This window comes from Anopheles funestus, chromosome 3RL, assembly GCF_943734845.2.
Source record: "Anopheles funestus chromosome 3RL, idAnoFuneDA-416_04, whole genome shotgun sequence".
Lineage (NCBI taxonomy): Eukaryota > Metazoa > Arthropoda > Insecta > Diptera > Culicidae > Anopheles > Anopheles funestus.
This window is the reverse complement of record NC_064599.1, coordinates 73,804,053-73,827,297: the sequence shown is the minus strand read 5'-3', so window position 1 is coordinate 73,827,297 and position 23,245 is coordinate 73,804,053. Positions and strand designations below refer to the sequence as shown.

The 23,245-nt window shown below is 36.4% G+C and overlaps 1 protein-coding gene across 1 annotated transcript in view; it reads left to right on the top strand.

The window, feature by feature from the left end:
* Positions 1-18,579: 18,579 nt before the first annotated feature.
* Positions 18,580-23,245, top strand: part of LOC125766964 (roundabout homolog 2) — a 43,143-nt gene continuing 38,477 nt past the window's right edge. The window contains exon 1 of the mRNA XM_049433107.1: positions 18,580-20,284. The gene's annotated coding sequence lies outside the window, so the exon portion shown is untranslated. The remainder of the gene's footprint in view (positions 20,285-23,245) is intronic.

Sequence of the window (23,245 nt, the reverse complement as noted above, 5' to 3'; positions counted from 1 at the left end):
TAAATCACTCAATCAAAGGCTTCCCCGATGCTTCACTTTGTAGAAATTGATACACACCGACCACCCAGCGCCACGTGCCACGGGAAGACGACCATTACGAACTGGTTTCCCGGCGCGACATGACCGCCGCGAGTCCAACCGACGAGGCGGACGCTAATGTTGGAGTGACGCCCCCGTATGAGGTGGCTGTTTTTTTTTTGTTACTCTTCTACTGGCTCGCTTGGCTATGGTCGTCTTGAATTTCTCTGTCCAAACTTGTCTGTCTTAAGCAAAAGACGGTTTTTTTTGTGACGTGACGAGGTAAAAGTTGAAGGACTTGTTCGAGTTCGAGTGTAATAATTGGTTTTTTTATATAACTTATCGGAAAGGGAAATGAAAAATGAAGACTTATCTTTCTCTTCTTGGTATCTTCAGCATAATTCCGTCTCGTTTGAACTTGTTTGACGATAAAAAAATAAATAAATTGAAGCATCATAGAGCTATCCGCGGGATGCCAATTAAATCAAGCCATAAAATTTTCAACATGAACTTTATTGTTACATTATTCGAACCATAAAAAAAATCACAACAATGTAAATTTCTTTTCGTGAACAAAAGGTACAAAGTACACTTGTTGTCGTATTTTGACTTATAAGGAGGAAAAACTTTTCTTTTACAATAGAACGTTGAGGTCTGGTATTTTGAGTGGTACGGTTACTCCTAATTACATTATTTTTTGGATAATAATTCTTTTGCTACGCTGATCGTTAAAAAAATTAAGAAATATGTTACAGTTTTTCGAAAATTGTATATAATATAACCACAAAAAATAAGAACACTTCATTTAAATCATTTTAATTTTTTTGATTAAATATTTCTAAAGCAATTAATGCATTACTTTTGAAAAATAATGTAATTCAATTCCTTTCAACTTGTCTAAAAAAAATTCAACTAGTTAAATATAATTTCTATTAAAATCATCAATAAAATAGTTTAACATTTAACAAAAGTGGAAGTAAAAATCTTTTCTTAATGCACGTAATCGTTTGAGATATCCAGTAATGCATCTAAAATAGTTGTTCCTCTTAATTTGAATATCAAAAAATTATTTACCTTAATACAATTACTCTGAAGAAGCTATTTTAGTCTATTTTAATCATTCTTTAGTGTCAATGATAATAACATTTTTATTATCATCATTAGCTAACTGGTTGACTGGTTAGTTAGAAGACTTTTGTATCGCTTGATTGTTAAGGAACCATCATTTTTTTTAATTTCCTTCTGTGAAATCCCACAAAATAGTCTGTTCTGCAATTATTTTCCACCTCGAAAAACAGCAGACTGTAAACACTCCTTGTGAGGGAAGTTCCAAATGGAAATAAGAGAAAAGCGAAGCAACAATAAAAAAGTCATAAAATGGTTTCATTTTACCACACAAAAATGTTTCATTGTTGAAGGTCTTTTTGATGTACAGATGAATTTCATTGTTACGGTTATTTATTATTTATTTTGATATACTGGATTGCATTTTATAGATCTTTTTTTTGATAAAATATTTTACTTAAGTTAAACAAACAAATGAACAAATTTGAGAACAGGGAAATATTGAAAAGCTTTTCCAAATTATTACGGAGACAATCTTTAGTTTTCCTATTTTGGAATGATACACTTCTACTGTGTATTGAGCTAATGAAACCCAAAGCATTTGTATTCCGTCCTACATGTTGTCTTTTGTCTTGAAGCGTACATACAACAAAAAAACAATACTGGAAAATGTAGGACATAAAATGATCTAAATATGCTTACACTGAGAGACAGAAAAAAATCGCAAACACTACATAGATGCCACTTGTGTACATATCATCGTTCAAAGTATGCTTCACAATCAGTGGACAGGACATCAGGAGTTTCACAGTGCCCAACAGCCTTCAAACAATAATGCGATGCAAAGTCCCATGAGCACCACCCGCCTTTCTGCAACCATTGCTTCGTCTACAGCACGAAGAAACAATCGCTTAAACAATGGCGCCATATTATGTGGACAGGAAAAATGGACCCATACCCGAAGCGTGGAAGGCAAAACCCTGGAGCTGGGGGATTACTTATTCAGAGGAAAATCGAGCATGGGAAGTATTACGTTCGTTTAGTAGATGTGTGCGTCTGTATGTTTGCTCGATGTACATCCACGAAGATCTATAAAAGATAGGATTTTTTCTTTCCTTCGTATGAAATTTTTATCCATGCAGATGACATTCTTTTCCGTACGGTTAGTAAATACAATGTTGCAGCAATTCTTTCACTTTAATGGCTTTAAGAAAAAAAAATACGATTTGTTTTGTAATTTTAAAACATTGTAGAGTAATTAAAGCTGGTTTATTTTGTGTATGAAAAAGAAGGGTTTTCAAACAATTAGAGAATAATAAACCATCTTAAAGTATGCAACTACATAACCCATACAACTCAATGAAGGTGTAAGTGGATCCATGGACTCGGCGTTCTGTCTAATATACTGAAGATTGAGCATCAAGACAATGTTCCATCATCGGAATTCGCCTTAAAATTAGAAGCAATTCGGAATATGTCACCTTTTTCCACAGACACCGAAGCATTTTTGCAGTCGTTTGAGCAGGTCGCCTTCAGTTCCTTCAGTGAATTTTTCTGGATCACCTCAAATGACTCAAAGCGGCGTCGGCAAAGATTTATTTATCAGAAGTCACATTTGGCTAAATCTGCTGAATAGAGTGGATGTTCGATGACATGTGTCTAATGTTTGGTCAAAAGTATTGGGCCTTATTAAACGGTGCGTTGTTAAGAAGAGAAAATCCATTAGTTACCCTCCACAACTTAGTCCCTTTCTTACAAACTTTCTCTCACAAATGTTGCATAACTTGCAAATAGTACTACTATGTAGAACCGTTTGAAACGAACCATCTTCTCGATTTTCTGGACGTTTTTCATCAGTTGAAGACGATGATGGACGGCCAAAGTGGGACAAATCTTCGACGACATCTCGACCCTCTACGAATTCGTAGGTTCGAATTTTTGACAAAACATTCTTGCCATAGGCTTTTTGCTGCATTTTAAATGATTCCGCACATCCAATTCCGTTAAAAAACACAAAATTTTAAACAAACTCTTTGTTCAATGTTTTTCGCTTTGTTCAATGTATCCAAGGACAATGGATAAAAGAAGATACAATTACATTTCAAAGTAATACTAATTGACAGATAATTTCAAAATAAAACATAACAATGGACAGCTGTTGTGGCTCTTCCTTATCCTAGTGAAGAAAAATAGAATACTTGTGAGATTCGCTTTTGTAATGAACAATTCGTAGTACTTTTGTGAGTAATTTACGCATTTCAAAATAAGTCTTCGAGCAAGTATTATATTTGTTTCTCTAAGACTTAATTTTTTTGTTTTAAGGCATGGTTTTACACGGTTCGTTTCAAGTTGATGTGAATCTGTTAAATCTTTCTTTTTTTGGGCTTTTCCAAAGATTTTTAGCACAATGTACTTACTTACTTGAACTTCTTTCCAGAAGTCCAGAACTTTTACAATTTCGTTTTAAAAATCATGTAAATCTCGTGTCGTGATATGATTTGTAGATTTAAGAAACAGTTATTAATATTTCTTCTAAAAATTGTCGAAATTATAGTGCAGTTTTACAAAAGAAAAACACTTTTTTTCGCTTGTTAAATCCGTACTTGTAACAGCCTAAAAAAGCCTTACGAATAACGAACAAATTGATATGGAACCAACTGGATAAAAATTATAATAAATTGAGTTAAAAAACTCTAATCTTCATTTAATGGTATCTACTTGCCTTTAGCTGGGTAATAAAAAAACAGTAGCAATAGATATCCTTTTTATACCATGAAGTAAATATAATGAGAATATTTTTTTATTATTCTTGCTAAGATGCTTATCAGACTCTTCGATAGCATTACAAACTGGTCAGTTGTAGCTATAACATTATTCTTCCACGTCCTTATACTAAACGCCCGATATCATTAGCTAGTACGATAATCATAGTCATGATCATAACTGGTTCCATCATAAATGAACCAATGAGGTTGGAAGAAGGTAGACTGGGAAGCATAGAAATGACCGTTCAAATATGCTCATTTCAGCACCACATAACCGATACGAACCAATTATTCCAACATTCCCGAAGATTACACCATTAATATGCCAACAGCCAAACGTTGATTAATTCTTTACGAGCCCGAATCATGCATGGGGAGCAATCATGCGCAATTGTTTGCCCTGATGTAGTATGTGTATGGCTTTTTTTGTGTGTTTTGCTTCCACTCCTGAAAGGACGAACATTTCATATCTTTCGCATCGATCGATTGGGAAACATCCTCCGTATCGATGGCTCCAAGCAAATAGACGGGTTTGCGTCGATCCCCGTCGCCGGTGTGCCCGGTGGCGGCACGTTGTAAACAAATAATCAACGTATCAAAACTAACCCAAGGCCAACAACGACCATGCCGGAAAATTGGTGAGGAAATGGATAACCCACAGGGAAGGGGGGAGGAAGGGAGTGAGAGAGAAAGTGGTGAAACGTGCTGTGAATATCTTGCCGGGCACTGCACAAATCGATGGACCCCGACATGTATGTGCTGCAACGAAAGAACCTTTGTAAAGACACATTACTCTTCACTCGGAGGTCCTCCTCATCCTTAGGTAATGGGGGTTTACTTTAGGACTCCCATTTTATTGCTAAACCCTTTTGCCGGTGGAACTTCTTCCCGTTAAGCTTTTGGGGCATAAATTTTCCTCGATTGCAATCGAGAGCCTTCCTACGCCATCGATTCTCCTTGTAATGAGTATCCCTCCCTCGATGACCCTTACATTTTCTTTCACTATATGCAAGTGTCTACAGTGGAAACATTTTCCATCAGCTGCTGAACTCTTTAAGAAAACAGCACAGCACAAGACAAATGCTTGTGCAGATGAATGAGCCACAACTATTGCCGAGAGTATTTATCGTCGTTCATTTTGAATGTCAAACTCTTTCCACTCTCTCTCTCTGGCGGGGGTAATATAGCACTGTAATTGTGGTGAAATGAAAAGTTGCAACACTTTTCACCCAAACGCGGTAAAATTTACTATGATCGCTACATTTGCACCGAATACGGCACATTAGTTACTTGGCAGTGAAATGGAAGTGCAACATGAACACATCCATGTCCGGAAGCTTGTGTACGAATGGGTCTCACATGCACACGGCATCATACGTGGAGTTGATTCGGCCGGTGTGTTATGGCAAAGTACCAATAAACCCGGAAACCTCCGAGTGAGGGAGGGGTGGCAGAAACTTCCCGGCAATCGTTTCCTGCGCTGTACAAATACGACTCGGTACTCATGCAATTTTCCCAAACCAGCCAGACAAAACCAAAGTACCAGGGCTGGTGGTTGGTAAAGGCCCATCCTTCGACCAGAGCTTCTCCACAGCTAACCGAAGCATTATGGTGTGTCATGCAGAATTTATGATTTACGGACGAGTAATTCAATAATGCAAGGATACAAAGGCCGGGTACGTGTATAATCACGACAGAAAATGGCAAAATAGCGAACCTCAATTTCTGGCTGCGTGTTAGTAAAAAGAACCACGCCGGGGACTTGGCTTGTCTGACCGTTCGATGGTATGATGTTGTTATCCCTATTGTGGATTACTCGTTACCAGGGATGGATTATAAAACCATTCAAGGATGCTGAGCAGCGAAAGTATTTGTTTTACAACGTACACAAATCGGTCAGCATTATGTAGTTTGAGTTATTAGGTTTGTTAGGGATGATTACAATCGATTTCTAATAAAACATCATAGAACACCAAAATTCGAATAGCTTTTGTACCTATTTTGGGTTGTTTTATGGACGTATCTCTTAGAAACTTTAATATATTTTATGATGGAAGAATTTTTTCTTTATTCATTTTGTATTCTTTCAGGGATGTGTTCCTTTATAAATTTAAATGGCAAAAGTTAATAAAATTAATAGATTTTCTTATAGTTTAAAGTACTTTTTCTTTAAGTTCTCCTTTTTTTTCAATATTTCTGAGAGCTCATTTAGGTTTTTTTTACTTAACTTTAGCTACTTAAACATTGTTTAATGACTCATTTTTCGATTTAATTTATTTCTTAAATTGTATAATACAGATCTCAACATACATTGTGTCGATAACATGACAGCGATATCAGTTATAGTTTCAAAGGTTATTTATTCAAGATTATTATTTGTATAGTTGAAATCTTCTTCTTGTTCTTTTTATTTTTTCTTAGTGACCTCTAAGGTCATGCCAATCATTTCTGGCTTAATACATTTATTTTTGATGATTTAATGTATCAAAAAACGGTAATGCGTTAATTTTTGTTGATTTGTATTAGATTATTCAATCGGTAGTATACAGTAAGTAACATAACTCTAAGGCTACTTGCTTGCTCTAAACCGAAGAATAATTGAAGAGATAGATAAAAGTATTGTTTTACAAAATTATGCAGGAAAATATAATTTTCTTGGTTTATTTAACTATTTTGTCGTATACTATTAATTATCAATTCACCTGTTCCAAAATTATTTTATGCTATATTAACATGACGTTGACGAAAGCTAAGCGTTGTCGATGCGTACTGTCTTTTTTAAAATTGAGCCAAACCTTCAAATAGTTTTTAATGTTTCAAAAAATGTTTTAGAAAAATAGAATAATTTCTTTACGACTGATTGCTCCTGTCAATCAATTAACAAAGATTCGATCATAAGTTAAAAGCAATGTGATTTTCGGTGTTTTTGTTTTTGGATTTTAGTTTAAATTCTTTAGTGAAACATAGTATTATACTTTTCTCTACCTGTAAAATAGCTATTTTATGTAATTTTATAATTGAAGAATTAAAAAAAAAAAGTTTGTAAAATTATGCTAAGCACCGTATCGGTAAGTAAATGAATTATACGGTCACACGTAGTTCTTGATTCTATCATTTTTAACGTTCTTGTTTTCTAGGATTTTAAACTTGCTTGGAGTGACCATTCAACTATATTTGCTGCTACCGTTGCTGCTAAAATAACAAACTCACAGAACTACGTACAGTAAACTAGAATGTAATGCAGAGTTCCTATGTATATATATCCTGCATCGTTCTGGAATGAAGCATTTTGAGCTATTATGAGATCAGCTATACAAGTGACAAAATGAAGGATTTATAACTAAAACTACTTTCAATAAAACCTCCACAGAAGAAATACATACATTTTCAATTTAACTTTGTTTTATAAGCTATCTATGTTACAAACGCTTCGTACACTAAGCTGTGCATAAAAAACGATAATCACCGTTAAGAATCAAAAGTGTTTTATCAGCATCGTTGATCTCCTCTAGCGACGAGAATAAAAAAGAATACAATGAACTTTAAGAGAAATGTTAAAACTCGGCGCGAAAAATGGAAGAATCATAACATCACCAGGGCTTATAAGATTCACCCGGTACTATAAGGACAATCCAGCGGGCAAGCAATAATAATGCAATTTAAAACTTCACCAGGTGCTGACACAGAAAGCTCGTACCCTCTCCACGGCACGGCAAGACGAGAACGTTTATTTTCTTTGTCCAGAAGGTGCTTAATGCAAAAATCCGTCGTGTGGTGCAGTGGCAACAGCACCGAAACAGCAGCTGGAAGGTGAACAATTTAAATCCACCCACCCAGCAAGGGGGCGTTAGTTTTCATTGTGAATGTTCTTTCCATCCCTGGGAAGATGTTGCTGAAAAGATGGCTGGGTATCTCCGTACGGAGGGGGGAAATATGCAAATTGCATTCGGAAAATGTTGCATTTCCACTTAAGGTTTTGCCAGTGGCAAAAAATTGCATCCGCCTTTCGGTAGTGCAGATAGTCCCAGTAGTAACACCTGCCGGAAGCCACTGAAAAGAAAAACGCTTCCACAGAATATCGATCTTTTGGGTATTGTCCGAAAAGACTTTAGCGAGAAACCCCTGTTCCGGGGGTTGAGGTTTTGTGAAAAGAGGTGCGTAGCCTAGAGCAAACGATGCTTAATGTTTTGTCGTACCCACAATCAGGTGAATAGAATGGACTCATTGAAATGCAAAGCTAGTATAGTTATGTGAAAAAAGAATCTACCGCACACGTACTAAAAATTATGTCATTTCCACTTTATTGCAATTAAAACAAAATGTATGTATGTAATGTGTATTAAATGTAGGAAGTATTTTATATTTTTAATTTAACGATTTTAATCAACAATATATTTTTCTTATGTATTATTTTAAATGATTTTTTGTTTATCATGTTCAACAATCTACTACTTTGTACGTGTTCGTTTGGTATTTTGGTACGAACAGGTAACATAACCTTAATGGATTGTATTTCTATTGAAAAACGTTGGAAGGAAAGTTTTTTGTTTCCGGAAAAAATCCATCATCTGAAAATAATTTATAATAATACATTTTTAAGTAATTGTATTTTCAGTGGACGCGCCTAATACAATGACTAATTCTTACAACCAGCATTCTTTCCTCCTTTTCCTTTTCCTTTTCCTTTTCCTTTTCCTTTTCCTTTTCCTTTTCCTTTTCCTTTTCCTTTTCCTTTTCCTTTTCCTTTTCCTTTTCCTTTTCCTTTTCCTTTTCCTTTTCCTTTTCCTTTTCCTTTTCCTTTTCCTTTTCCTTTTCCTTTTCCTTTTCCTTTTCCTTTTCCTTTTCCTTTTCCTTTTCCTTTTCCTTTTCCTTTTCCTTTTCCTTTTCCTTTTCCTTTTCCTTTTCCTTTTCCTTTTCCTTTTCCTTTTCCTTTTCCTTAAACTATTTTTTTTTCTTTATTTCTTTTGTTTTAAACTTAAAAGCTCATTTCAAAGCTTGCTTTGCTACAATATGTAATTACAGAATATTTCAATATTGAAGTTTTTCTTGTACTCTACATAACCAGTTTCTCAGTTCAATCCGCAACAAACCATCTCTCGTAACTGACCATTATTAATTGGCAACAGCTGTGTAGCCTTTCTGATGGTTTTTTTAAAACATTGCCATCATTCGTCATGTGCAACCCCCATTCATTCTTGTTATGATTTGTAATGATTCATTGCTTACCTTCTGCAGGCTTTGTCCAAGCATGTGCAATGTAAAATTGGGTTTTGCTGTCGGACAAAATATATCTTTTCCGCAAATGTACGTTGCGTAAAAGCACAAAAATTAAAAATTATTACACGCATTATCATTAGCACGACGCGGAAAAGAATGATATGGCACCACCCCATGGTCCAGAATTCGTTTCGTCCTCTAATTGCAATCATCAGTGCTGTCATTATCACGTACTTTTGCACTCGGTGCACACATTCAAGGCTCACGCATTCCGACAGTTAGGGCATTTCCTTCGTTACTTAAATTCTTTTAGCACAATTTTTTGTTGCTGTCATTTTTTCTATCACGTTCTTCGTAGGCATTGTATTGGCCTACATCATTAGAGGATGATGATGAAATTTTCATCTCATACTCCATCCGCAGGAATCTTTCAATATTGGGATTTGGAAAAGCAATGACAAAAGCCACAACATGGTGTCCGGAGGAATACCACAAGAAAAAAATGTCAATCCTGCTCATCATTATCACCTTTTCACCATCAAATCCAATAACCGTCGTTAGCAGTAACATCACTTCCCATTTGCACCTTTCGTTGGTTTTAATCGGCGCTTTCTTGTAGGCGGCGCTGGGAAAAATCTCTCAGTGAATAGGAAATTAGGACAGTAAGTGAGAAAATTGTTTAAAAATTGTTATATTTTTTCTATATTTTAGTAATTGAATTACCAATTGTTAATTATTTTAAAAAGCATTTCATCCCAACTCATCTCAACATTTTTTATTTACTTATTGAACACTTTTTTTATTTTGTCTTTAATGATTTCTTCTGTTCTGCGTCTTCGATCCGATCTGCCGCCACGTACACTTTGTTTATTTTTATTGTCCTGTCACACCGTCAATATTGTGTCGGGCGTGTCAAAGACGCGGCTGCCGGTACAATTTGATTGCAATGATCAACGTACTTTATGAGCTACTGAGCGGTTCGAAATATCGCCCCCCCGGGTACGGTAGTCTTCCTGTTTTTAAGCTAGTGAACCGGTACACAACTGCAACAACGGTTGGTTTACAGTTTTTTTTGTTTTTGCGGTGACTCAACTTTAATTTCAACAGAACACGAGTTTTTGAAATCTCGTACGATCAAAGCATACCGGCTGTAATCCGTGCGAAGGAGCGGAAGGTGATAATTCAGCAGAAGTAAGTGTTGATGTGCGCTATTAAAATAAAGAAGATGGCTTCAACCAAACAAATCCCATCACATTGAAGACGTTGAACGACGCACCAAAAAAAATAATAATAAATTTAAATTGTAGTACCATTACTAACATGCCGTACTAACTTTGATTCTCTGGTCGGCAGATGAGGTCATCAGCAATGTTTATTCTTATTTTTGTGTTATGATGTTGTATGGCATAACCCGTGCTCAGTAAAAATAATTTACAATTACACAACGATTATAGAAGAAGACGCACATGATTGTTTTTATTACTTCAAAATTATTCCATTTATATAAAAATGTGGAATCAACTTATAAAAGTAGAAGTTATATTTAATTTAAAATAAATTTGAAATAAATAAATGGTGAGTTTAAGCACATTGATGTTGTACAAATCAGTAACTCCTTAGTTATTAATTAATACACACAACAAACAAATGAAATTTGCATAAAACAAGTACAAACAGCACATGAAAACGGCTAGAAAAAGCACAAAATACATTCCTACAGCATCCTTCCCGTGTGTGCTGTGTGACAAGTCACATCACAAGAGGAGTGAATTAATTTAATGTTTCACATCCGTGTTTGTGTACGTGTGCTCTTTGTGTTCGGAAAAGTTTTGCCAGCATTCGATTCATGAAGCAAAAACAATGCACCAACGCTTGGTTATCGCACGAGAGGCTTCAGGACGCCGAGCATTAGCATTTGCAAAAGTTGCTTCAACTAGTGCTTCCTGCTCCATTTAATTAAGGTCTGGTGGCGTAGTGGCGGGAACAAACGTTTCCCTCGCTTTCCAATTATCGGTATTGTCCTAATGCTTAATGCTTTGTTGCGTTTGTTCTGCAACAACAAAATGGGATCACTATTGTAACACGGTTTTTGGGTAAGTGGTGTGTTTCCACTATGAGTAATTGATTCTGTGTAGGCTTTGGTGTAGGCTGGTTGGTTGCTGATAAACTTCTGTCTTGTGTAGGCATGGATGAAAAGAGTAACTATCGTCATTCTTTAATGCGCTCGTGTAAGAACAGCCTCTTGTCAACGGGCCTAGAACAACATTCTGCTCCATAAGAAAGGAGCAAGTTTCTTACTGTTGAATTGATTTCTATATACAAAAGTTAAAGTTTCTCTTACTGAAAACTACATCTGGCTGATTTGCACAGTATAAAACACACAAGAGTATGTGTTGGGATTTGTTCAAAAAGATAACAAGTTCATTACCGCTGTTTCGAATTGAAATAAGTTGATAAATTGTTAACAATTCTTCTCCTTTTTTCTAAACACACCCTACCCTGTAGCTTGACATTAATCGGTTGTGTGATTTGCAAATGGATGGATTTGTTAATTTATCTTGTTTGTTAACAAAACCGATGTACTTGACTTCCTTAATTAATTGTTTGTAAGATTATCTTTTTCAAATAATAAATGTTAAATAAATAAATAATTTATACTCAGTTCCAAAACTTTACTCGGTTTTGAAGTGCTTTGTATTATGAGTAGAGTTGTAATGGTGTATTTAGATGACGTAGTTTAAGGTGCTTTCGGCAGCTCGCACTATTATTTTGGCAGTAGCCACCCATTGGGGATGGTTCATAAAAATGAATGGTCATAATTTATTAAACACAACTATATTAAATTTTTTTGAATTACAGCAATTGCAATCATGAATAATATAAGAAAATCCATAAATAAATGTCATTGATTTTAATTCATTGAGTAGAAGAATTAATGTTGTCCATACTCGTTGTTCATTGTTGCTAAATGTGAAACAGATTGGCGCTAGTTTTAGTAGCGTGTAATTGTTACAGACTTAGCTATTTCTAAAACTAAAATTTTATTTCAGTTACACACAAGTTATTCGCCCGAAAATTTTTATGGTTAATAAATTTTTCCCTTTAATAGATATATTTACATATTTCAGCAATTCTTAATGATTGCTTGAAACGCTCGTTTTAAGTACGTCAACACATTCCATAACCATTGTTCCATTCCCAGTTGCGAGCAAGTACTCAATCACGCCAGCAATTCTTTGTCGCTTATGAACTAATTCCGCATGCAAAACGGATTCATTCAACTTCTTTTCCCCATGGATTAGTTCGCCGCCATCTCCAACTACAGTTCCACCAGTTCACCATCCAAAACTACTATTGCTGTCATAAGGAACTGTACTGGTTGCACTCGACTCTACCTCGATGTTGTTTTTTCCCCCTTGGGAAGGGGGGAATGACTTCGTTTGTACGAACTTTTGTAAACCGTACTTTAAACGAAATTGCAGTCGGTACAATGCGGTAGGAAGAAATGGAACAATTTCGTCATGGCAATGGAAGCAAATCTCTCAGGATTTAAAGACAATTGAAGACGATAGATTATTCCTTGAAAAAACAGAAAAAAATGAATGAAGCTTGGAAATGTTGAAAAGTGACTTCAAAACAAAAAAATAAACATATTTTCCTTAAGTTATTTTTTTTCGTTTTTTACCATTTTCTTTTACTATAACGATAATCAATATTAACCGAAAATTTATTATACCCCAATGTTTATTCAAGTAATGAACTGGTGGTAATAAACCAACAATCGATCGGTTTCGTTAAGTTTAAGTTGACAGTGGTTGAGTTGCACGGCTACTCAAATGTGTGTAAGTAGTAGATGAAAAACACAAGAAATGTGAAGTTTATATTAGTATACAATTGGTAAATAATCGTCAACCTTTAGCATAAACGCAAAACCAAAAAAAACAATACTGAATCACACTAGCAACTCACACAAAACAAAACTTTGCTCTTTCTGGAACAATAAAATCAGCCGAGAAAAATATGTGCACCAAAGGATTTACATGCGAAACGAATAAATTAAATACTGTAAAGTAACATAAAAAACCCACACGCACAGAAACACCCGGTTATGGGTGTTAGTCGATCGGCATGTGGTGCGACAATTTTCGCGCCTTCGCACCTTTCTGTATGACCTGACCTTACTAAACACAGCCAGGGCAGACGATCCTCCGCCAGCAGTGTTTCGGCGTGGGCGACTACCCTAAGCGTTTTGTTTATGGTTATGTCTGTTCCTGGGGGATAATTAAATGCACTGTGAAGCGTTCGCCGCAGACACGTTCTTGTTGTCGTGGGAAGAAATGGGGTTGTAACGGCAACAACGAATGCTTTACAGAGGTTTTGGGTTGGAAAATGTATATACATAAGACACTTTTAACAAGAATGTACTCAATTGGTAGAAGTGTCATTTTTGTATTTAATTTATACATCTAACTTCGTTATAATCACTATTCTATTAATTGATAAATTATTAACATCTTTTACTCCACCCTTCCGAAGTGAAATGACAGAACGTTAGTATTTAAATTCAATTTGCGGCAAAGTGCCGCAAACCGAAAAAGAAATAAAGACTCATTTACCTCCTCAATAAATTACGGATTAGTTCCCACTGTGTCTGGTCATATTGTAGTAATAAATAAGCGAAACAACATATTACAACACAAGTGGACAGCTTTGTACGCTAAACATCTTCAAACGCAATACATCACACCACACTTCCGGGGTGTGTCGGGAACGTCATGTCATTTGCCGACAGTCGACAGTCTAATTGTTGTAAACGGGCCACTCCTCTCCGATACACGGGCGTATAGGTGTTCTTCACCTGTCCGGTCCAGTGGGACGTGGTATGACATAGAAAAAGAGAGAGAGACAGAGATACCCTTTTCCACACCGAAGACCACCCACCCTGTGTCTTTATCTTTATATTGTGCATTAAAGTGTACATTTTTTTTAAATTCCCGATGCGGGAAGGCTCTTAACAAGATTTACTGTACGTGGCATGGTATTAAACAAGAAGCTAAGAGGTTGCATTATTTTAGAGGAAAAACAATAGAATTTACCCTGCGCGTTGTGGTTGAAGTTTCACGTACAATCTCGATAATATGATCTAGCACGTTGTCAAAGTTTTTTTTTGGGGGAAGGCAATTTAGTGCGACTGTCTGAAAAGTTCATCATCGTGGATGGTAAATTCTTGCCACAACTTACCAACAACAAGTCCGTGTAGAATTTCCATAATTAATTGCACATAAACCTTAACCGGAGCTAGACGAGGCGGAATCCTTCCCCTTTCTTCCTTCCTTCGCTCCTCACTCGATCGGCATCGTTGAAGCATGAAAGTTGGTAAACTATGAAAAAGTTGTAAATTTATTAACAAGCCAAATCGAGCCAAGCAGCTCGTCCTGCAGCAAGAATCATCCCTTTTCCAGTGGGTGGTAAATTTTCCTTCCCTTCCAGGTAGTGACGAACGCGATCGTTCGTTGGTTTGTAGGTGCGAGGATATGAATCAGCAATAATCCCCCCGTTCGTCTTCGTCTGTGCCAATTTTGCAGCTCGATTGAAGCGAAGTGTGTGTGTGTGTTTTTTTTGCGAACATTTGCATCCAACAATAGAGCACTGGCTGCTGGGTTGGAATGGATGCTGGTGTGTCTGTGGGTGGTAAATGTTGGAATTGAGTAAAGCGAAAAAAAATGGAAATCTCCCTGCAACACGAGAAAACCTTGGGCTCAAATTGGTATTGTTAAGTTAAAGCCAAGTTAAAACCATCGGGCACACGCGTTACATTCGCGTTTCGCATTACATGTGTTTATGTTTGGGCCTCGGATCGCAAGCATAAATTTGTAGCTTCACGGACAGAGCGGGATGGAAATGGCACCGGGACGGACGGGATTGCAAGCATTGGAAGGAACTATTTACGATACAGTAACATCGTGTTCCCGTACCTACATAAGGCGGCAGCCGGGCACGAAGGCACCAAAGGTAGCCGCCGTTCATTAAAAGGCTCGGCGTTCGAGGCTGATGCTGTGGAGCAGCATCGTCTGTAGCTTTCCCGCGGGTGGGTGAAAATGGGTGATCAGTTGCATCGTCCGTACCGTAGTAGTACCGAACCTGCTAGGATGAGGATTTTTTTTGTACCACCTCCACCCGGCTTAACATATTCCAGGCACAAACCGTGACGCAGCTTGCAGTGTTAAGTGTGTGAGCTTTTTTTTTTGTTAAGCCGAGCCGCGTTGATCGGTGTGTAGAACAGTTAATCGCACAATGTAAGCACATTTTAGTTTATTTTATTGTGTAATATATCTTGTAAAATATATATAATATATTTTTGTGTATTATTGTGTATTGTCTCCATCTCTTTCGAATAATACTTTCTTATAAATATTTTAGTTGCATTGCTTCAAATATATTATTTTTAAAAACTAGTTAATTAAAAAATTCTAATAGTTAAAAGCTTTACATGAAAAAAGAGAGGTAAGAAAGTTGAATGAAGTATTCAACAAGAAATTAATTAATTAGAAATTTAAAAAGTTTTTAAACTAACAAAAAAAAAATAACAATGAATAAAGGAAAAATCAAATAAACAAATAAATAGGAAGATACAAAAACTGTACAAAAACAAGAGAAAAAACGTTACAAATAATTGCTACAACTTGAAAATTACAACATTAAAAAAAAATGTAGGTAATATATAAAACACTAATAAAAAGAAACAGTTTCTTTCTATACATATTGGTTATTTCGTGGATTATGCGAATTTTAGACATAAAAACCAAGTATTAAATAAAGAAGATAATTTATCTTTTTTTAGTTTTTTGTAACAAAAATCTCAAATTTGTAGTTAAATACGTTAATCTTGAATGTCTGTTAAAGATTTTCCAATTTAAAAAAAAATTAAAAAAAAAATTTGACTTACTGTTGCGGTTGTGCAGATCACTGTAATCGATGTAATGTAACGATACTTGTTTTTAACTTACGCTTCAGCGATGCTGGAAAAAAGAGTAGCAAACCGATACCAAAAGACACAACTCCGGTAGCGTACAGGAAGCGTAACGCGTGGCAGTTGTTATGAGCATCACGATTTATTGACCATTTTGACCGGAAAATGGTTAAGTGCAAAAAAAAGAAACAGCAAAAAAAGCAGAAAAACAACAACAACAGTTGATATGAATTTAATGTTACCGATCTCTCACACTCGCGTGGAAGCTTTGTGAAGCTAATTTTTGTATCGATTTATTGTTCTGACGGATGAATTTATCACACAAAGTTTTTCCCTGTACAAAGGTTTTAAGGAAAAGATGGGAGATGGATATTTTTGTCAAATAATAGCACGTAATTTGAATCCCACAGTATCGGATAATGAGCCCACCACTCAGCCCAGCATATCGAGTGATAATTGTTTCATCGTTAAAGATCCTTCAGCACGAAACTTGAGCTGCCATCGGGTGGACTTTTTGGCTTAGTGGTGGGAGTGGGAATATTTCCATTCCGACACCGACACTGTCAAACTTCCAACCAGCCAATTTGGACGGGCAAACGAGGAGCAAGTTTTAATTTGGATGGGTTTTCTCGCTTCAAACCACTTGGTTGGAGCATCTTGGCCTGGCTGCTTAATATTCATGCGAAAACTGTGGGAAGGGCTTTACACTGAAGATCAATGAAAAAGTCATTTAAAACCGAACCAATTCCGGACGTTGGGCAGAGGAACGTTGGCAGAAGAAGCATTTGCATCGCATTTGTGCAATCTGTAGTACATTTCGGTTGTGCCAGTGGATTCCGTTCCGTTGCTACGGTTTCGGTTGCATTTTTGTGATTGTGGGTTTTTTGGGATGGTAAAACTTTGTCAATTAGGTTTGCTGCTTGTTTTTGAGCGATGGGTTAATGAAAGCGAATTATATTCACCATAGATCCCCTAGACTATTGTCCTAATTGCATTTTGTAGTCCCACCCCCCATAGGGATGATGGCAATTTGCGGTGTGGAAGGATGGCTTTGTTTTGAGAAGTAAATGAGAAGGATTGTTTGAATGTAGTACGATTAAAGTTGCGATGTAAATGGACGGAATTGAAGACAGTTTTATTCGATTGCTAATTGATGGAAAATAATGAAGCTGTTTCAAAACTTTGGAAATGTAAAAAAATGGTTAATTTATATAATCTTCAGCAAAAAAATATGAAATTAAAAAAGTTGGTAAAGCTTCAAATAGCTGTCATTCTTAACTGTGAATAAATAAATAATTGAGAAACAGACTTTTTTTTTGTTTATTTTTAAGTAACTGGTGTGGTGGTTTAGATCCATTACTTTACAAAAGAAATAAAATGGCGGAAAATATTTAAAGAATTTAGGGAAAAGTATTTTCGATTTCAATTTAAATAAAACAAAGGATAAAACATGCTTTTCCTTTGTTTAATTTCTACATTATCATCTGGTTCTAATTATTATTTAATTATCCTCTAGAATTGTCAGACAATTAGCCTTATAAAATTCATTGCAGGATTGATTTGATAAAAACATTTTGCAAAAATACAAAATAGAAAGTAGGAAAGAAAAATGGCAATTAACTTTTAAAATTATTCAACGAACATTTTTTTACATAACATTAGAGGAATTATTTGACAGTTTTAGATTTATTTTTTGAACATTTTCATTATTTTCAATATTTTCCATTATATTTTGAGATTAATTGTTTATTTTAGAAAATTTTCAATATTTGAAAAAAATAAAACAATACAAAATACTACAATAAAAGTTTATGAAAAATGTGTGGTGGTTTTTGTTTTTCCTACCGAATGTGAAAAATAATTTACTTGTTTGGAATTTTACACTAATTGGTAGTTTTTATTGTGTGTATTATCAATCAATTATAAAAGTCTTAAACCTAATTCTGATACAAGTCGTTTATAGAATGTGATGGGTGTCATTTAATATTAAGCAATTTTACATTTCTTTATGTAATTTGAGATAGTTTACCCTTTGAGTTCGACATAAGAATTATTTGAAATAAAACTAATAGCTTAAAGCTCAAAGCTAATTGAAGATGGACTTTTGAGTGACTTTTTCTTGATATGCTTTGTTTCTAAAGTTTGTATGTTCCACCTCAAGGTTAAAAAATATTAATTTTGATTTAAGTTGGTTTTAAAATGTCTATAATTTTTTTTGCTCTACAAAATACCGTTAATTTAAACAACTTTAAGCCAAAACTGTACTGGATGCGTTACGGTCACTGGAAAATGACCAAATGCAACACACTCTCCTGCGGCGTAACACTCCATGCAACATTCTCCATGTTTCAGTACGCACTTTTCCAACATTTCACCTCGGTGTGATACACACTCTCTCGCAAACGCTCTCAGTATCTCTCACCCGGTGAGAAGGGGTCGAAAAACTTAACGAAAGACCTAAACGAACGGTAAGGAAGGTACGAGATGGCAACAACGCGACACGAACCCTGTACCGGCGCCTGTCAAGCAAGAAAGGGATGCTGCGTGCTGTTTAATCTCTCATCGCAGTTTTACGCTCTCGGCTCTCCACGAATTGTGGTACGCAAACCGGGTTTTTCTACCATCGGCACGTCATCATTGTTTTCGCTCTCAGTCTTTTACGAAACGCGTCAAAGTGAACGTTGTCCGTCGGCATCGTCGTCGTCGTTTGTGGCCGCGTTGGTTTTGCCAGTGTTGTAGCAAAACAATGGAAGCCGTTCCAGCTCGCGTAGCGTGACACGGTCGTTGCAGTTCGCGTAGTGGATTTTTTATTTTATTTTATCCTTTTGCGTTCACGGCATCAGCGTCCGTTTTAGGACGTTCGGGTTTTCTTGTAACAAAAAAAAAGAAAGGGTTCGTTCATATTTAAACACTTGGCTGCAACGTTGAAAAGTGCATCACATCCGTACATCTTCCAGCTCCAGCATCTTTCGTGTCGGGTCGGGGCAGATTTGTCAACACACGAAGGGTTTTTTTTGGTGTGCGTTAGTGTTAGTGGTCGTCTCCTTACGAAACAGGAGTATATGTGCATCTGGTGCATCTGGTGTTTTTTGAAAAGGAAAGTTGAAGCCAGAGGACGCTTCATTGCTTGGCTTTGTGTACGGCTGTTCGGTGTGCTGGGGCTCGTTCCTGCGTGAATGCATCCTCGTGCATGCGCTGTCGTTGTTGTTGTTCTCGCGTGAAGGTGAACAAACGGCCAACAGTGGTGTGCTCGTTTGTGTGTGTATGTGTGTGTATGCTGGTGTATGTATCCAAAGTGCGTGTTGTTGCAAAATTCCATTTCCTTCCCTGCCGGTGCTATTTATTTATATTAATAGATTTATCGATGATACGCAGTGCATAATTTAATTGCATCGTCTTGCATCGGCCGTTGTGTCCGAGTGTGTACGGTGTGCATCGATGCGTGTGATGTGCGACCCGGTTGCATGCGTTTGAAGTGCAGCAAGTGAAGACGTCTCGGCATCGGCATTCGGTCAATCGTGCGTTCGTTTCCTGCGTTTTTCCCTAACCATTTCCTCCAGGCCCTTGTTTTTGCTTGTGGTGGCCGAGCAATTCCTGGACCCAAAACCGGGAAGAGAATCCGTGCCTGCGTACATCCCCCTGTTTCCCCCTACGCACCCCCCATCGTATGTGTGCGCGTCAGCACACGAATGCTATTTCTGTACCGCGAATGAATAATTGCCGGCAATTTACGCCTCGTCTTCGGCAGTCGTGCGCAACGACTCTTCAAGTGTAGCAAACGCAGGAGCAAAATTGTGATCCGTCCGTGATCCCAGGGAATGTACACGTGTGCGTGTGTGTGTGTGTGTTTGTGTACGTGGCTGTTCGAGCGAGATTTAATTGTCGAAGCACAAATTAAGCATTAAACGGTTGGTGGTAGCGGTGACCGCTTTTAGAGCTAGGAGAAGAGGTCATCATCAGCAACGTGGGTCATCTTTGTACGATTCTTCTTCATTTGTCGCCAGCAGGCGCTACACGGACATCGTGAGCTGTCGAATAAATTTGCTCATTACCTCCCCCACCTTTCGTTGTGTTCATCCCCCCCCCCCCCCCTCGTATCAAACGCCATTCCCCCGAAAGCGGAATGGTGCGGAAGTCTTTCTAGTCAACGGGCAAAAGCGTACCGTAATCGTCTTATTTTCGTCTAGTCTTTTGCGGAGAGGGAAAGGTCGGTGCAAAATCGGCCACTTACTACACGTAAAACGTCATGGTAAGTTAAAATATGCCACGATCAAGATACTAAATACAGTTGCACAAAGAATGTCTACGATAATGTCATTAAACGTTTTGCGTTTTGTGATGGTACAAAACAAAAATCTTCTTCCAATTTTTTTTCTTCTCCCTTTTTATAACCTACAAATGAATTCTTGGTACGAAAATCTTCAATTTCATTTTTCGTTTTCCTGCAACGCTTTTTTTTATTTTTGTAATCCCATCGTTATCGCAACCGTTATAACTCATATTGAAAGACAGCCGAACGATAATACTTCCAATCTGCCTTGTACCAACAGTTTTCATTTTTCGTTCAAAATTTCGCTCAAAACAAAGCGCAAACACACACACAATATATTGTGTGATTTATGCGTGTGTTGTGGAAGGTTTGTAACGGAAGACATCGTTGCTGAAAAGTTACATTTGCTTTATGGTTTGCCCTCCCAGAACGCCTCAGATCTAACGAAGAAAAAAACAAGAAAAGAAAAATCCATTAAATTATGTTTATTGTACGACTTGCTGGGAGGGCCGCAAGCTAATTCTAACGCGCATTCGCAATCAAATATATGTGCTTCGGTACAGTCATAAACCTCCAAGTGTAATGGGTTGTTGCGTTATTTATTGTTTTTTTTTTGTTTATACTACCGAAGGTTCATAGTCCGTGGCCGATCATAGTCCGGATAGGTCCCGGTTGGTTGATCTTCGATATGGGCAAGATTTAATTTGTCTAATTATATATTTAATCCTCAAATGTGGTCGGAAACCACATGAAAGTGGATGATGTTTCGTTAGTTATTTGCTTAATGTTTTTGGTGACAGATTTTACTGACCCGATCTGGTCGGTTGAACAAAAAATCACTACAACGGGACAGACATGAAAAAAACTGTTCTTAAAACAATGTACTTCATGTCTTGTCACTCACATGTGTTCCCATGCTAATCGAACAATGTTCATTTTGTCATGATCGGGACACGTATCGTCGGACATGACCAGCTTTACCGGGGACTATTTTTACCCACCTTCTTGGGCTCAGCTTCTTCAGGGTTACGGTCGATCGAACGGTACAGATATTTCCTCCGCGTGAAGTAATAGGAAATTCCTCTTTGTCGTCTAGCCGTGATGGTTATCGCATGAAAATTCAATTAACGTCAACTCACGTGCTCGTCCAGAGGCGGTTGAATCGTACGAGATGTATTCATGGTCAATGTTTAATTTGTTACGAACCGGCAAAAGTAAGTGCAGAATGTTGTTTTGTCGCTTTGTTTCGATGCGAAACTAAAGCGAATACAAATAAGAGTCGATTTAAAATTAAATTCTTTAGAAACTCGTTTTGAAGCTTTTTTAAAGACATTTTAAATTCTTTAAAGTACTTCAATATTATCTCTTTGTTAGCAGATTTACAAAGAAAAATGGTTTTTTTATTATAAAACATAAAAATTGAGCAAACCATTTTGGTGATAGTTTTTGTTCAAGTTTTTTGCTTCGCTTGATATGTGTCTGCTTTCTCTCAGGTCTTATCTGAAGCCTTTCCGCCCCAATGCTATTGTCTCTTCTTTCCTTTTCTGCTGTGAAGGTGTGCCCAACGGGGAAGAAAATAAACTGTGACACTGCTGACAGCTGCTATCAGCTGTTTTTACGTTACCGGTTTCTCTTTTCGTGTTTTCTGAATCGGTTCAATGATTCCGTGGAGAAGTTAAGACCAATAATGTAGGTTAGGCAATTGGTTGTTTGGGTTTTGGACAGTTTCAACTCGGGAGTAGGGGTTTTCAGATAATAAATAATTATTAGTAAATATTAACAAATTTTCTACATTACGTTTTGTCTCTCTATAGAGAGGGAGGGGTGGGAGAGGTTGATATGAAATTTAATATATTTAAACTATCATACACTTTCTGTTATGTGATACAATTATTTTCCATTCAGGTATTCTCCGACTACTATCAAAACATTCAACTCCAGCTGCAATGTCATCACTATTCTCATGCAATTTATAAATTTCCTCCGCATGCGCTCTATTTCCGAATGCATTCCTGGAATACTTTCCCATTTTTAGATGCAGCAAAAGCTGCAGTAAATGATTGCAAATGCTGCATCATCTCATATTGCACATTCTGGTAGGGGACGTAAATGAAAATGAGGTGCTGTTGCAGTGAGGTGATTATTTATAAGCAAGGAGGAAAATATTGTTGAAAATATCTAGCTTTATTTGACAACTGCTTTGGTATGAGGTTTTTTTAATTGATTTAAACTCTTCTTTATTAAATCTTCTTCAAGTCAAAACAAAGCAAAGAATTACAGAAAAGGTTTAGTGAATAATAAATGACAGTTTCCCTTTTTTTATTTGAGACTGCCTTTTCACAAGAAGCAAACGTTTGTTAACTAATAATCTTCCTCATTTCATTAGGAAACAATTGTATCATAATATTTTTTGTGCAGGTTACCACATTTTTTTGGATAACAATATTTTTCTTTAAATTACTGCCTAGTTACTTTACAATATCTTTTAATTTGATTTGATTTAATTGGGAAATTGTATTTTCCAAATTGGACAAAATCTATCAAGTGTATCAAACTCTAAAACTGCATATTAAAACAAATAAAACAAGTAATTTCACAAGTATTTTTATGAGGAAAGTGTTCAATCGTTCTGTTAATGCTTGCCTTGACAATTGGGTTTAGTTTATGCGTTTTTTTTTCATCTTATCTGGCTTTTTTTGGCTTCAATTATATCATGTATTTACATACTTTTATTAATTATTTATCTCTTTTATGCTTGTAGTTTTAGTAAAGATAACTGTAGCAATATTTTCTATAAAATGGCATAAATTAGAAGCAAAACTTGTCAGACGGAAAGGAGTTATATTTTGTTTTCAATGCTGAATTTTTACAACAGTATTTTAGTTACATATTTTTTCTATAATTATGGCATAGTTTTATGGAATAGATAAGCTTGATGGA